Source organism: Leuciscus leuciscus (genome assembly GCF_965113295.1).
Source record: "Leuciscus leuciscus genome assembly, chromosome: 3".
In the NCBI taxonomy this organism is placed as follows: domain Eukaryota; kingdom Metazoa; phylum Chordata; class Actinopteri; order Cypriniformes; family Leuciscidae; genus Leuciscus; species Leuciscus leuciscus.
In genome coordinates, this window is record NC_138727.1 from 7,744,499 (window position 1) to 7,757,795 (window position 13,297).

The 13,297-nt window shown below is 42.9% G+C and overlaps 1 pseudogene across 1 annotated transcript in view; it reads right to left on the reverse strand.

The window, feature by feature from the left end:
- Positions 1-6,759: 6,759 nt before the first annotated feature.
- Positions 6,760-13,297, reverse strand: part of LOC309494773 (interferon-induced protein 44-like) — a 110,301-nt pseudogene continuing 103,763 nt past the window's right edge. The window contains exons 5-6 of the transcript XR_014211759.1: positions 7,090-7,190; positions 6,760-7,001 (exon numbers count right to left, since the gene is read on the reverse strand). The product of XR_014211759.1 is annotated as an interferon-induced protein 44-like (transcript). The remainder of the gene's footprint in view (positions 7,002-7,089; positions 7,191-13,297) is intronic.

The following is a 13,297-nucleotide window of genomic DNA, read 5'->3' on the forward strand; positions in this document are numbered from 1 at the left end:
TACCATTGTCTTTCCAGATGTTCCGTAACTGCAGAATGGTGATAGACTGCACTGATGTTGAAATTGCTACTCCAGCCTCAATGGACCTTCAAAAACACACCTACTCGTCATACAGAGGCATGCATTCATTCAAGATCCTGCTAGGTGTGGCACCAAACGCTGTTATTACATATTGCAGCAGATTGTATCCTGGGTCAGTCTCTGACAAGGCCATTGTGGCTAAGAGTGGCATCCTTGATGTCTTCAAGTCGGGTGATGTCGTCCTTGCTGACAAAGGCTTTCTGATTCGAGATCTTTTGCCAGAAGGAGTCAGCTTGAACATTCCACCATTCTTGCACCATGGCAAGTTAACCAAGAGTGAAGTGAAACTCACAAAAGACATTGCACGGACAAGAATTCATGTCGAGAGGGCAAATGCTCGTTTGAAAGAATATAAAATCCTGCACTTTATTCCTCACTCCTTACGTAGCCATGCTGACGTGGTGGTTCAGCTCTGCTGTGCTTTGGTGAATCTCCAAAATCCCCTGATAAAGGAAGTTGCAGTGAATTTGGATGAGTGACTTTTTACACACACACACACACACACACACACACGGAGGAATGGACGCTGGGGAGCAGCGACTCTCTCACACACACACACACACACACAGAGGAATGGACGCTGGGGAGCAGCGACTCTCACACACACACAGAGGAATGGACGCTGGGGAGCAGCGACTCTCTCACACACAGAGGAATGGACGCTGGGGAGCAGCGACTCTCACACACACACAGAGGAATGGACGCTGGGGAGCAGCGACTCTCTCACACACACAGAGGAATGGACGCTGGGGAGCAGCGACTCTCACACACACAGAGGAATGGACGCTGGGGAGCAGCGACTCTCTCACACACACAGAGGAATGGACGCTGGGGAGCAGCGACTCTCACACACACAGAGGAATGGACGCTGGGGAGCAGCGACTCTCACACACACACACACACACAGAGGAATGGACGCTGGGGAGCAGCACGGACAAGAATTCATGTCGAGAGGGCAAATGCTCGTTTGAAAGAATATAAAATCCTGCACTTTATTCCTCACTCCTTACGTAGCCATGCTGACGTGGTGGTTCAGCTCTGCTGTGCTTTGGTGAATCTCCAAAATCCCCTGATAAAGGAAGTTGCAGTGAATTTGGATGAGTGACTTTTTACACACACACACACACACACACACACACACGGAGGAATGGACGCTGGGGAGCAGCGACTCTCTCACACACACACACACACAGAGGAATGGACGCTGGGGAGCAGCGACTCTCTCACACACACAGAGGAATGGACGCTGGGGAGCAGCGACTCTCACACACACACAGAGGAATGGACGCTGGGGAGCAGCGACTCTCTCACACACACAGAGGAATGGACGCTGGGGAGCAGCGACTCTCACACACACACAGAGGAATGGACGCTGGGGAGCAGCGACTCTCACACACACACAGAGGAATGGACGCTGGGGAGCAGCGACTCTCTCACACACACAGAGGAATGGACGCTGGGGAGCAGCGACTCTCACACACACAGAGGAATGGACGCTGGGGAGCAGCGACTCTCTCACACACACACAGAGGAATGGACGCTGGGGAGCAGCGACTCTCACACACACACACAGAGCAATGGACGCTGGGGAGCAGCGACTCTCACACACACACAGAGGAATGGACGCTGTGGCGTGCACATAACGGGGTCGCACACATAACAGTAACAGACGCATGATGGCGAACGGCACCCTCTTTGTTAAAAGCTAACATACTGAAAATTGTCAATTTCATTGTTACCTATTTAGTATTTTTTGTATGAGAGCTGCCTTCTGTATGGTTTAGTTTTCACATCAGTATGCTGTAAACCGATCTGTTATACTGCAATGCCAGTCACAAAAAGCTACATTTTGACTGTGCTCTCTGCAGATGTTCATTCACTTTTTTTGTATAAGCTGTTTTTGATTGTGGTATACAGCAAACATTTCAAGTCATAACTCTTTATTATTTAGTTGTGTATAAGAGCGGCTTTGTATGTTACTAATTAGGCTATTCAGAATATGCACAAGCCACATGCAATAAGTCCACAAGCATTATATGAGAGCTGCTGGTACATAATTCAATATTTTTGAATGAAAACGGTTTGTGATTTTGCTACAGCAAAATGTTTTTTGTCTGAAGGATTATATTGCTCATTGGAAATAACAAGAGGATGTTGGTTAGAAGTCTATTATTAAATGCTAGAGATTCCGAATATGCTGAAGTTTGTATTAATTTACTACAAGTACACTGCTAGTACAGGCACACATTTATTTTCCTGTTGGTTCTTTGCAGTGTTGGGACAAATGCTGGCAAATGTAACCTTATAGTTGACTTGCCAAATCACTTCCATTTGTTTTATTAATAAAATTAATATAGGAAGATTGGAAGTAAGTTCGTTATGGGTCATCATAAATACTTTGCCTTAAAAGTACCAAGTAAGTAAAAAAAAAATCGTTAATAATCGATAATCGTTACCCTGTGAATCGTAATCGAATCGAATCGTACACACACGGAGGAATGGACTATCTATATGTATGTGACTTTGGGTTGCACTCTGAGAGGCTAGTTGTTTTTATTTCTTATGTTCTGGATCATTGGCTTCCCTGTAACCAGGTACTGACAGGAGGCGCGACGAGAACGCTGATCCTTTGCCACCCAAAAATGTTTGAACAGAACTGTGAAAAAATCCTCAAGGATGAACAAAGGGGAACTGATTGTAAGAACTATTACATTATATACACTATTTACAATTTACAAGTTCTGCTCAATATGTGGGAGCATATGAGCTCTGTAAAACGCCTCCAAAATCCCCAAGTTAGGCAGCCAGGAGTCATCGCGGGAGATTGGCAATATCATGCACTGCTTAGGTGTCCAAATGATGAAGTGGCATGTGGTCTTCCCTGTAATGTGCAGCTGCCCCTGCACTTGGTGCCAGTAGCTGTGGTCCCTTTTCAGGTGGTAAGTGCCACCTTCCTGGTGAAGGTAAAAGCTGTTTTCTTTCACTGCTTCCTCAAAGGTACTGTCCCTCCATCTGTATGGACACTTCACCTCAATAATGCCCGTCTCTCCAACGAGACCATCAGGGGTGGCACCAAGGATCCCAGAGTCAGCCAACCATAAACCAGACCCTCTGACTTTCAGGCCGGTGCCCTCCTCGAACGCAGCAATACCCTCTTTTTCATTGACTATGCCCCACTGCACAGCCAAAACTCCAGAAAGGTCCTGGTTCCCACAGAGCCTGTTGATGAGGGAAGGGGTGGCACGTTTTGCGGACAGCACGCTTCCAAAGTTGCTGGCTGTTAGGCGACCTTTCCGCAGGGCATGCCAGAGGTGGTTATCCTTTTGGCCCACTGTTGCTGTCTGGATGGCCATTATCTGGTCCAAGGACAGCCTTAAGGCAGCAAGAACAGCATCACTGCCCAGGTGTTTGTTGGCAGTTACAATGCTGTGACTGCAGAGATGAAGAAGAGATCCCTGTTGAGTTTCTGGCTCAGGAGTGAGCAGCCAGGAAACCCCCGTGAAGCGACCCTGGAATTGATCCAGCAACCACTTACGGTCATCCGGGGTCACTGAACGAGTCAGTGGCTTGTAGCTACATCCAGGGAAAAGTTCCTCCACTGCCTTGACTCTGTCTGATGGACCACGAGGCTTTTTCCACCTGCACTCCACGTCCGTGGAGCTCAGGTTATGCACAGCCCAGATCATCAGAGCAGCAGCGTGACTGCATTTATATTCTCCACGGGGACATTCACAAGAGGTAGAGGTGACATCGGCCGAGTCACCAGTGGAAACCTGAAGAGAAGCTTATAAATTAACCATTTAACCACCTATTTATTTAACAAATTTGTGTTCAAATTTGAACTTTGATATAAACTTAATTTATATGTTTAATGCATCAATGTGATGGTTCCAAATAAATTGAAATGATGCAACACACTTTACATTGTTATTCATTTGTTTATTTATTCATTGATTTAATCTCATGTTAGAATATTGTCACAGCTGAAAGGTGTAGAGATATTTCTGTTTGTGTTAGTTGGTGAATGTCAGATGATTGTATAATGTATAATTTCATGCCATCTGCTGTAGCCATCAGTACCACTGCCAATCTAAAAACAAGCACTCGACCTTAACTGACAATGAGAGTAATGGGTTTTATCCTGACAAAGACAATTAGTAAAATTCATCCAAAATAAACTTCAAACTAAATAAAAAAAAGAAAGATAGAAAATTACAATTATTTTAATGAGATGGTTTAGCGTGTGTTCAGTGTGTAGTTTGTGTGTTTATTTCAAAGCCCTTTATGATACAGGGACACTCTGCTACACACTGATGATGGCTTAGCCCGAAACGCGTCTGTTTGGACATGGTAACAATAAATGAAATTATACCTTGAGAGTGCGGTTTTTCGTCTTTATTTTTGATAACTTTTTTATTACTCGCACCCATAAATGGTCAAAGGTTCCAAAACATGTAGCATGCATTCTAGCCTACTTTACAATTATTTGTAATGTCTAGCATGTTGTGTTGTGTGTGGATGTGTTTATGAAACTGCTGGTAGCCGGGTCACGCTCTTAGACCAACAGCCTGCGAGGTTTAATAGTTTTGGCGGTCCGCAGCGTTCTGCTCATCAGTTTCAGCGGCCCACGGACAAATGCCTCAACAACAATTTCCCACTTGTGGTCCATGCTCATTTTATTCATGAAGTTATAGTTCATCCTTAATTTTAATAACATTTAATGTATTTTCTTAATAACAACAAGTGAAAATTAAAAAGTGATGATCAGCAAACCAGAAAGTGCATCATATTCAGTTTATTAACTTGCCATGAATTATTACACAAATGTTCAGTAAATGCATGAAGAGGTATGCCTAAGCTAAATATTGTTTTGACAGTGGCATCATAAAATGCTTGATATGACTCATACCATATGGAGGCTACAGTAGCCTAGCTAAAGTGAACGATAATGCTAACTAACGTTACCATCTCCCTGCCATCTCCCTGCAAAACTCACCACAACTTTGTAGGTCTTGTCCCTCATGCTGGCCCTTACAAAACCCACAAGCTGACCCTCGGACACGCTACACTCAACTACATGACCCGATTTAAAGTGGTTTTCACCCCTTTTAACACTTTTGTTTTCCTCCTTGAAAAAAGCCATCATGGCAGCCAAGGAGATCATGATTGCACTGATAAATCAACCGTGCAAAAAACACAACACAGGTTTTTTTTTTTTAAATGATCTTCAGTCTTCACGGACTTTCGCGGGGTTTAACCAGACAGTTACACGAGCTCCACCAATCAGATGCATCACTGTGGGATTGTGGGATTGTTTAGGATTGTGGGTAATGAAGTACTTCTACAAGACATCGCGAATAAAAGGCATTTATCCCAAAACAAGGTTAGTGCCCCATGAACTTTTGGCGGTTATATGAGCATATACAATCGCTTAGTACAGCCGTAGCTGGTTTTAAGTCTACCATGTATGGTTACGTTTTTATGGCTTATATCCCAACTGTCAATGGAGAAATTGTATTGAATTTTTACTTCCGGCACCGGCTGTGGGCGGGACTGTGATGCTCTATAAATGCATAAACCTACCCATCGCCACCCCCTGATCCCTAAACCCACCCCTAAACCTACCAATTCACAGAAAGTGGGCATGCAGACTGCCAATTACCATTACACAGAATTAGAAGACTACCCTCCTGAGACCCTGCGTCCTCATATGAGGACATTACATTTTTGCCTCTTGACACAATGATAGTCAAATTTGTAAATCTTAGACCAGTTGGCCACATTTAGGGACACTGCCCACACCATCCTGTGGTGATATCACAACATTACACCAATGTCAGTGAGAAGAAAATGGCTGGAATATAAGCAAAACACTTCTACATCTGTTCCCGAAAGAAAAATTACCCAGGTAAAAAATCTATTCAAATTATATGAATGAAACAAATGTATTTATGTACAATACTGTCTCTATCATGTATCATCATATGGGGATTAAAATTGGACATATTTTAGTAATAGTAGCACTCTAGGACATCAGTAAATGTGAAGCACTCGTTTGAGGATATTGGGACTATATAACGTTATTTATTCTACCATGTGGTTAGCTAAACTTGGGAATATTTAGAAAAAAATTTATTCCCATTGAAAAAAACAACAACATTTGTCTCTGTGTGTGTGTGTGTGTGTGTGTGTGTGTGTGTGTGTGTGTGGCCCTGTCTACTGGCGCCAAGTAAGTTAGCTGCTAACTGTTAAGCCTATCTTTGGATAACTCTGTCTGTTTTTTAGACAATGACGAGTGAAAATAATTAGGTTAGATACATTCCGACCAAGTAGTTACAGGAACGTATAGGAAAAGTCCACTTCTAAACAGATCTATTAACCCCTTAATCGGCAAGGATCACTGGTGATCCTGGATTGTTGTTTTTATTAAAAAATTATATTATATACACTATTTTTTTTTGTTTAGTTGTGCAACTTGTGAGTGGGCCGTGAGTGTGCGTGCTGCATAGGCTGAATCGTGTGTGATTCGCGTCAAGACACATCTGATTGGCTAATACTACACACTGAAGATAAATTAAATAATTTTTAATTAAATAATTATTAAAATTATCCCTCTCTTCATCCCACACCCCAAACATGACATACAAAATGTCGTGGAACAGAAACAACAACCAGAGATATAAGCTATCATTTTATTGTCATCACAGTTTTCCACACATTCTCTGGTCTTCCAACTTGTGAATTTCTCATACGTTTGAAGCACCCCTTCTCAGTCTTGCATTAGCAGAACGCACAATCTGATCAAATGCCTTGAGAATCAAGACATCAACATCATCATCTGTGTCAATCTCATCGTGGTAGTTCTTCACTGGAAAGATACTGTTCATTGGCACACCCACAATGTGTTTGCAGATCTCCATCTAGACAGGAGCAGAATGCAAAATTTATTGTAAAACTACCAAACTATAGAACATGTAACATGCATAGATGTTTAAATTAATGATCTACCCTCGCTTTGATGATCTCACTAGTGTAGATCTTCCTTAGATCCTTGCTGACCAGCGGACATGCTTCATCCACTTTGGTCATAACAATCACTTGAGGAATCCCTACAATGAGAAACAAAGTCTAAATTATTTTAATCTGAATGATTTTATATATTCCTGTGTTTTCAGATTATCTCACTTTGTAAAAAAAACACACACAAAAAACAGCAAATGGCAAATGTTAAATTTTTATTGGTTAACTTAGAGTACCTTTATATTGATGAAATGGAGATAAAATATTCATATATGCACATAATGCTAAATAGTTTCTCATAGGGAATGTAGATGCTTTTATACAGTGTTGTGATAAACCAAAAAATGAAGATAAAAGTCATACAAAGTTTTACCGTTATCACTGATTTTCTGGCGGATGATCCTCAGCTTCTCAATAAATATCTTATTATCTGCAGAGAGTTGTATTGTATTTGCATCAATGACGTAAACCAAGCAGAAAGCTTGATCCGACAGTGAAGGGGTTTCATTGTAATGTTCATCGTCGCTAGGGAGTGGATTATCCTCGCTGAACTAGTTTTGTTAAATAAAGACAAAATATAAAAATGTGAGAGATATTGCACACATTTAAATGTTAATTTTAAATGAAATGAATGTCTTTATATACTTACTTTATATCCCTCCCTCACATGGCCATATATGGTTTTGACGATGTCATTAGGTTGACACTCAGATATTTTTTGAGGATCCAAGCCCATTACGTCACAGATTTCAAAAGGCAAATCTGCATCTGCATTTCTGATGCGGTATGCGGTCAGCTATAAACAATGACCAAGAATATGGCACCATAAATATTTGTAAATATCACACACATTGCCAAAATATTTTCAATGCTTTTGATTTTAAACAGATGTCTATTTCCATTGGTGATTTTTCCTTATAGCATATTCCTAACATCTTAGCAGCTTCATTTTCTTAAGATAATGTTTATTTCATGTGAGTGCAATAGGAGTCAAATAATACCTACTCTTTTCGTGAAACTATAACTGGCGGCTCATGAATTATCAGCTAGTGCTTCACAAAACATTTCTCCTTGAAAGGCACTAATAACAGAGTTAATAAAGCTGGACTTCCCCGCTCCAATTTGCCCAGCTACCAGGATCCTGACATGTTTAACATCCGGATTACTCAGACGAAATTTCGCTAGACGTGTTTTCAGCACGTCCTTCTGTCTGCACAAAGACAAGAGACACATTTATTTACACACTAAATTCACAAGTTTATTCACAAGTTAAATTAACACATCTGACAGAGGGAAGAGTATACATATTTGGCGTGCAGTCTAAGGGGAGGGCTCTGAGTCCGGAATCTATCCCGAACCCAGAGTATTTCCCAAAAGAAGCAAATAAGCAAGGGACAGCCGCCAGATGACGGATTGACTAAACCATGGCTGGATTGGTGATGGGAGGTTAAAAAATACAAATGGCCTCTTTTAGCTTGGTCTGTCTTACTTTGTTTGCTGATATAGGATTGTTATAGAGCACATGTGGATTTATCCATAAACATAACGTTGAGTAAAAATTTCATTTTCATTTTCACTTTTTACATTACAGATGAAAAAATTGCTCTTCGAGTATGGACATAGCCTACATAGAAATATAAATAAACACATGTCTGCATAGATTATGTATAGAACATGTATAGCTTACCTCCATTCAAATTTCCTCCATGGCTTATCCAGTTCTATGGAAAACAAATAAACAATTCAGTTAGTAATTAGTAACAATATATTGGTAGTGTCTTTCTCTGAGAAGGTGTCTATGCTGTGTAATCTATTTAAATATGGGAGACAGAGGATGGTTGTAACACGTCATGAGTTGTAATGCCCTTAGGATAAATAAGCTACTTACAAATTAGGTTAAAGGGGTGGTATAATGCCCTTTTCACAAGAATAAGTCTTTGATGTCCCCAATGATTGATAAACACGTCTTTGGTATGTAATTAAATGGGTGTCTTGTTCATTATAATTATTTTCATATAAAAGCAACAGAACTTAAAGCTGCAGTCTGCAGTTTTTCCTCTTTGTCGCCATCTCTGTTCGAAATCTGCAATTGCAGTTATTCGCGGAATTACCAACTTTACGTGTGTTGTGCCTCGGCACGGCACAGCGCGGATGAATCCAGTGTTTTGAGGAGAATGTGCGGCTGTCAATCACCGCGCTGGTGGTGTGGATACTGGCATTCGCAATCACAGATTCTACTTTTTGGAAGTATGACCAACATAAGAATTTTCACCGGAAAATGTAGTCTGAACAACTAAGTAAGTAACATTCCCTTTTCTTCTGACCAACTAAGGGGAAAAAAGCATTGCTGTAAATCGCGCTGATTAAATCTAACGATTGCTTGTCATATCACGTCAAACCGTGCATATTAAACTTTGTTCTCAAATTGTTAATGTTAACAACATCAGCATTGCGTGACTACATTTAATGTCCTTCCGATATTTGTCCTTGTTTCGCATGGGCCGGTTGCAGTCTCTTTTTTTTCTCCGAAGTCTTTCGCGTTTTACAACGGTGAATCTCTAGTTGTCACTGGTGATTGTCGTTTGAACCTTTCTGGATCCGCCATCAAATTGATAAGTTTAATTATATCAAGTGCTGTGAGAAAAGGCTATAAATCTCCACCTCCAACATCCTCACACATGCAATATAGCCTACTAGCCGAGACACCTTCTTTATCTGTACTGATGTGACGTAATGAAGCAAAGACATGCTCGAATTTCCCGCGGAAATCCACCAGTACCACTGGTATTAAAAAAATTATTACAAGCTTACCGTTTTGAATCGAGCTACGGCAAGCAGATAGTTTTGAACACTGGCTGGTTATGAACTTGCTCAAAAAATTATTTTGGAGAATTTTTAACCCAAAAAAGCTACGGACTGCAGCTTTAAATTACATCCAGTTTATTAGCAACATTCCCGGGAGGAATGTAGTGTAGTCCCTACCAGCCGTTTGTTGTAGTCCTTAAAGGATTAGTTCACTTTCCAAAAAAAATGTGCTGATAATTTACACACTCGTCTCCGATGTCATCCAAGATGTCCATGTCTTTCTTTCTTCAGTCGAAAAGAAAGAAAGGTTTTTGAGGAAAGCATTCCAGGATTTTCGCTAGATAAGACTCTTATTTCTCGACTGGGATCGTGTACTTTGAAGCTGCATTGAGACGGACATTTGAACCTTCTTTGAACATTGGTATAGTTGGTTGCAATTGAAGTCCATTCTGTGTAGAAAAATCTTTCATCATTCTGGAATGTTTTCCTTAAAAAAAACGTACTCGGTTACTAACGTAACCTCGGTTATCTCTAGAAGAGGGAACGAGTACTGCGTAAGATATCTTACGCTAGGGGAAAATCCTTTTTCCGCGAGATATTGAAGCCAAAAATTATCCTTAATTTTGTAATAATGCAAAACGCGTTGCGGCAGCACGCAGACATAGGCGAGGCAGCTCGCGCGCCTATTGGCTGCTCTGCGGCAACTGCAGCAGCCTATCGAGCGAGGCCTGGTGTGACGCCAGACCCAATGAGGGTGCTTCGCGCCCGCTGCGTCACGTCCCGCCGAAACGGGCGTGGTCTAGGCCTATAAATACCGCTCGCAGGCAGCTATTATCTGGTTTTTCATCATCGAAGCAACCAGAGCGTGCGCATGCACGGCAAGATACGCAGTACTCGTTCCCTCTTCTAGAGAGAACCGAGGTTACGTTAGTAACCGAGTACGTTCTCTTACGAGAGGTCTCTAGTACTGCGTAAGATATCTTACGCTAGGGGACCCAATGCAAAACGCCGTGCATGCTGAGATCTGACACCAAAGACCCAAGGGCGAAAGCCCGGGGTTCATATAGTGCACAATCACCCAGGGAACTCACAGGGAGTCCGGGAAGAGGGAGGGGCGAAGCCGCACTCTTCCACATATGGCAGCGTCGCTTAGACGCGAATTTCATCATACAGACAGGGCGGGGTACGGCCTGAACTGATGGGGAAATGTGGGTCTTACACAGTTTGCCCAGGCACATCTTGTGCTACTGCTTTTCACTGTCGATCATCGAGCTGTGCTCAGTAGACGCAGCATTCTGAGCTGATAGCATCAGGTCAGATAATACTGGTTAACTAGACCGACAGCAGCCTGGCCTGCAGGGCGGGAACCTCTAGGTTGTAAAACCTTATAAATGTAGACGGGGAGGCCCAGCCCGCCGCCGTACAAATATCTTGCAAGGCAACCCCACTCGACCAGGCCCACGAAGAGGCCATGCCTCTCGTGGAGTGCGCTCTGACACCCAACGGGCACTGCATGCCCTTGGAGGCGTATGCCAGCGCTATAGCATCAACTATCCATCTGGATAGGCTCTGTTTCGACGCGGCTAGTCCCTTAGAACGCCCGCTAAACGAAACAAAGAGCTGCTCTGTCTGTCTGAAAACAGACGAGCAAGACACATAAGCTTGTAATGCCCTGACTGGGCAAAGGAGGCCCGCGTCTCTTTCCTCATCAGGGACCAGTAGGGCTGACAGGGAGATAACCTGCGCCCTAAACGGTGTGTTGAGGGATTTCGGAACATAACCGTGCTTAGGTTTGAGTATAACTTTTGAGTCATTAGGCCTAAAATTCCATGCACGTCGCGCTCACAGAGAGCGCGTGTAAGTCCCCTATGCGCTTCACTGAAGCGAGAGCCAGCAGAAACACAGTCTTGAAAGACAGATGTTTCAGATCAATCGTCTGTAAAGGCTCGAATGGTCCACCTTTCATGGCTTCCAGTACCGTAGAAAGGTCCCATACGGGGACTGAGGGAGGTCTGGGAGGATTCAGTCTCTTAGCCCCTCTAAGGAAGCGGATGACTAAATCGTTCCTTCCTATTGACTGACCAAGCGTTGTTCTTGAGAACGCTGCTATAGCCGCCACATAAACTTTGAGCTTGGAAGGGGTCCTGCCCTTTTCCAACAGCTCTTGTAGGAAGGAAAGCACCTCCGTCACTCCACAGTCTGTGGGTGACACGCCACGGGCTGTGCACCAGCCCGAAAACACTGACCATTTCGAGGAGTAGAGACGTCTCGTAGACGGAGCCCTAGCCTGCGTGATCGTGTTTAACACTCCTTTAGGGAGTTCAACATATACCCGTTGATGGCCCAGACATGAAGGGACCACAATTCCGGGTGAGGATGCCAGATCGAGCCGTGGGCCTGAGAGATTAGGTCTCTCCTCACTGGCACTGGCCACGGGGCAGTGCTCACTAGCTGCATCACAACTGAGAACCAAGGTTGGTTTTCCCAGAACGCATCCTTCTTCCCTGATCCGCTCTATCCCCTGAGGCAGGAGAGAAACGGGGGGAAAAGCATAGAGCGGGCGGCGGGGCCATACATGAGCCAGCTCTGCTCTTGGAGAAAAATTCCGGACAGTGAGCGTTTTCTTGAGACGCGAACAGGTCTACTTCCGCTCTGCCGAATTTATTCCACAGCAGTTGGACTGTCTGTGGGTGCAGAGACCATTCACCTGCCGGAACATTGTTCCTGGACAGTCTGTCTGGTCTAGGGCTCCAGACTAACTTTTTTCACCTCCGTCCTGGAACTGTCCTGAAAAACTATTTGAACCGTCCTAAAGTGAATGTCAACCGTCCCAAAATAAACATGTTATTTCTGTACTTTGTTATTATCATCTATAGTTGTTAGTTGTTGTTAGTCACATAATAAAAAATTTTTTATGATATATATTATTATATTTATTTAGCTCCATTCAAAGTAGTTATCTGTTAACAGGTAAAAAACAGATTTAATAAAAAATAACTTGAGTTAAATGCTTTTTACTCAAAACTGTTTAAGACATAACCAACATAGTTATAGTGAACTCTCCAAAACGAACATTTAGACATAATGTTGTGTGTATTTGTCCATTCAGACACGAAAGAGAGCTCAATTCAGTCCTCGCGCGCTGTATAGGTGTCTCTGTGCATGGCTGCACGCTTCGGGTCGGGTGTGCGCGCAGAAAACCGTACCGAATAGAGCTCTTTTTTTGCGTCGTCACTCTTATTCAGATCTATATGTCTGCTCTACTCATTCTCCCAGACGTTTACTTTTTTTAACGTTTTATGAGACATGCAGCGCATGCCAACTCGTGTGCCGCTGGGTAGATCAGCACGTTACAGTACAAATGTGCGCATCTACCACAAACGCAGGACAT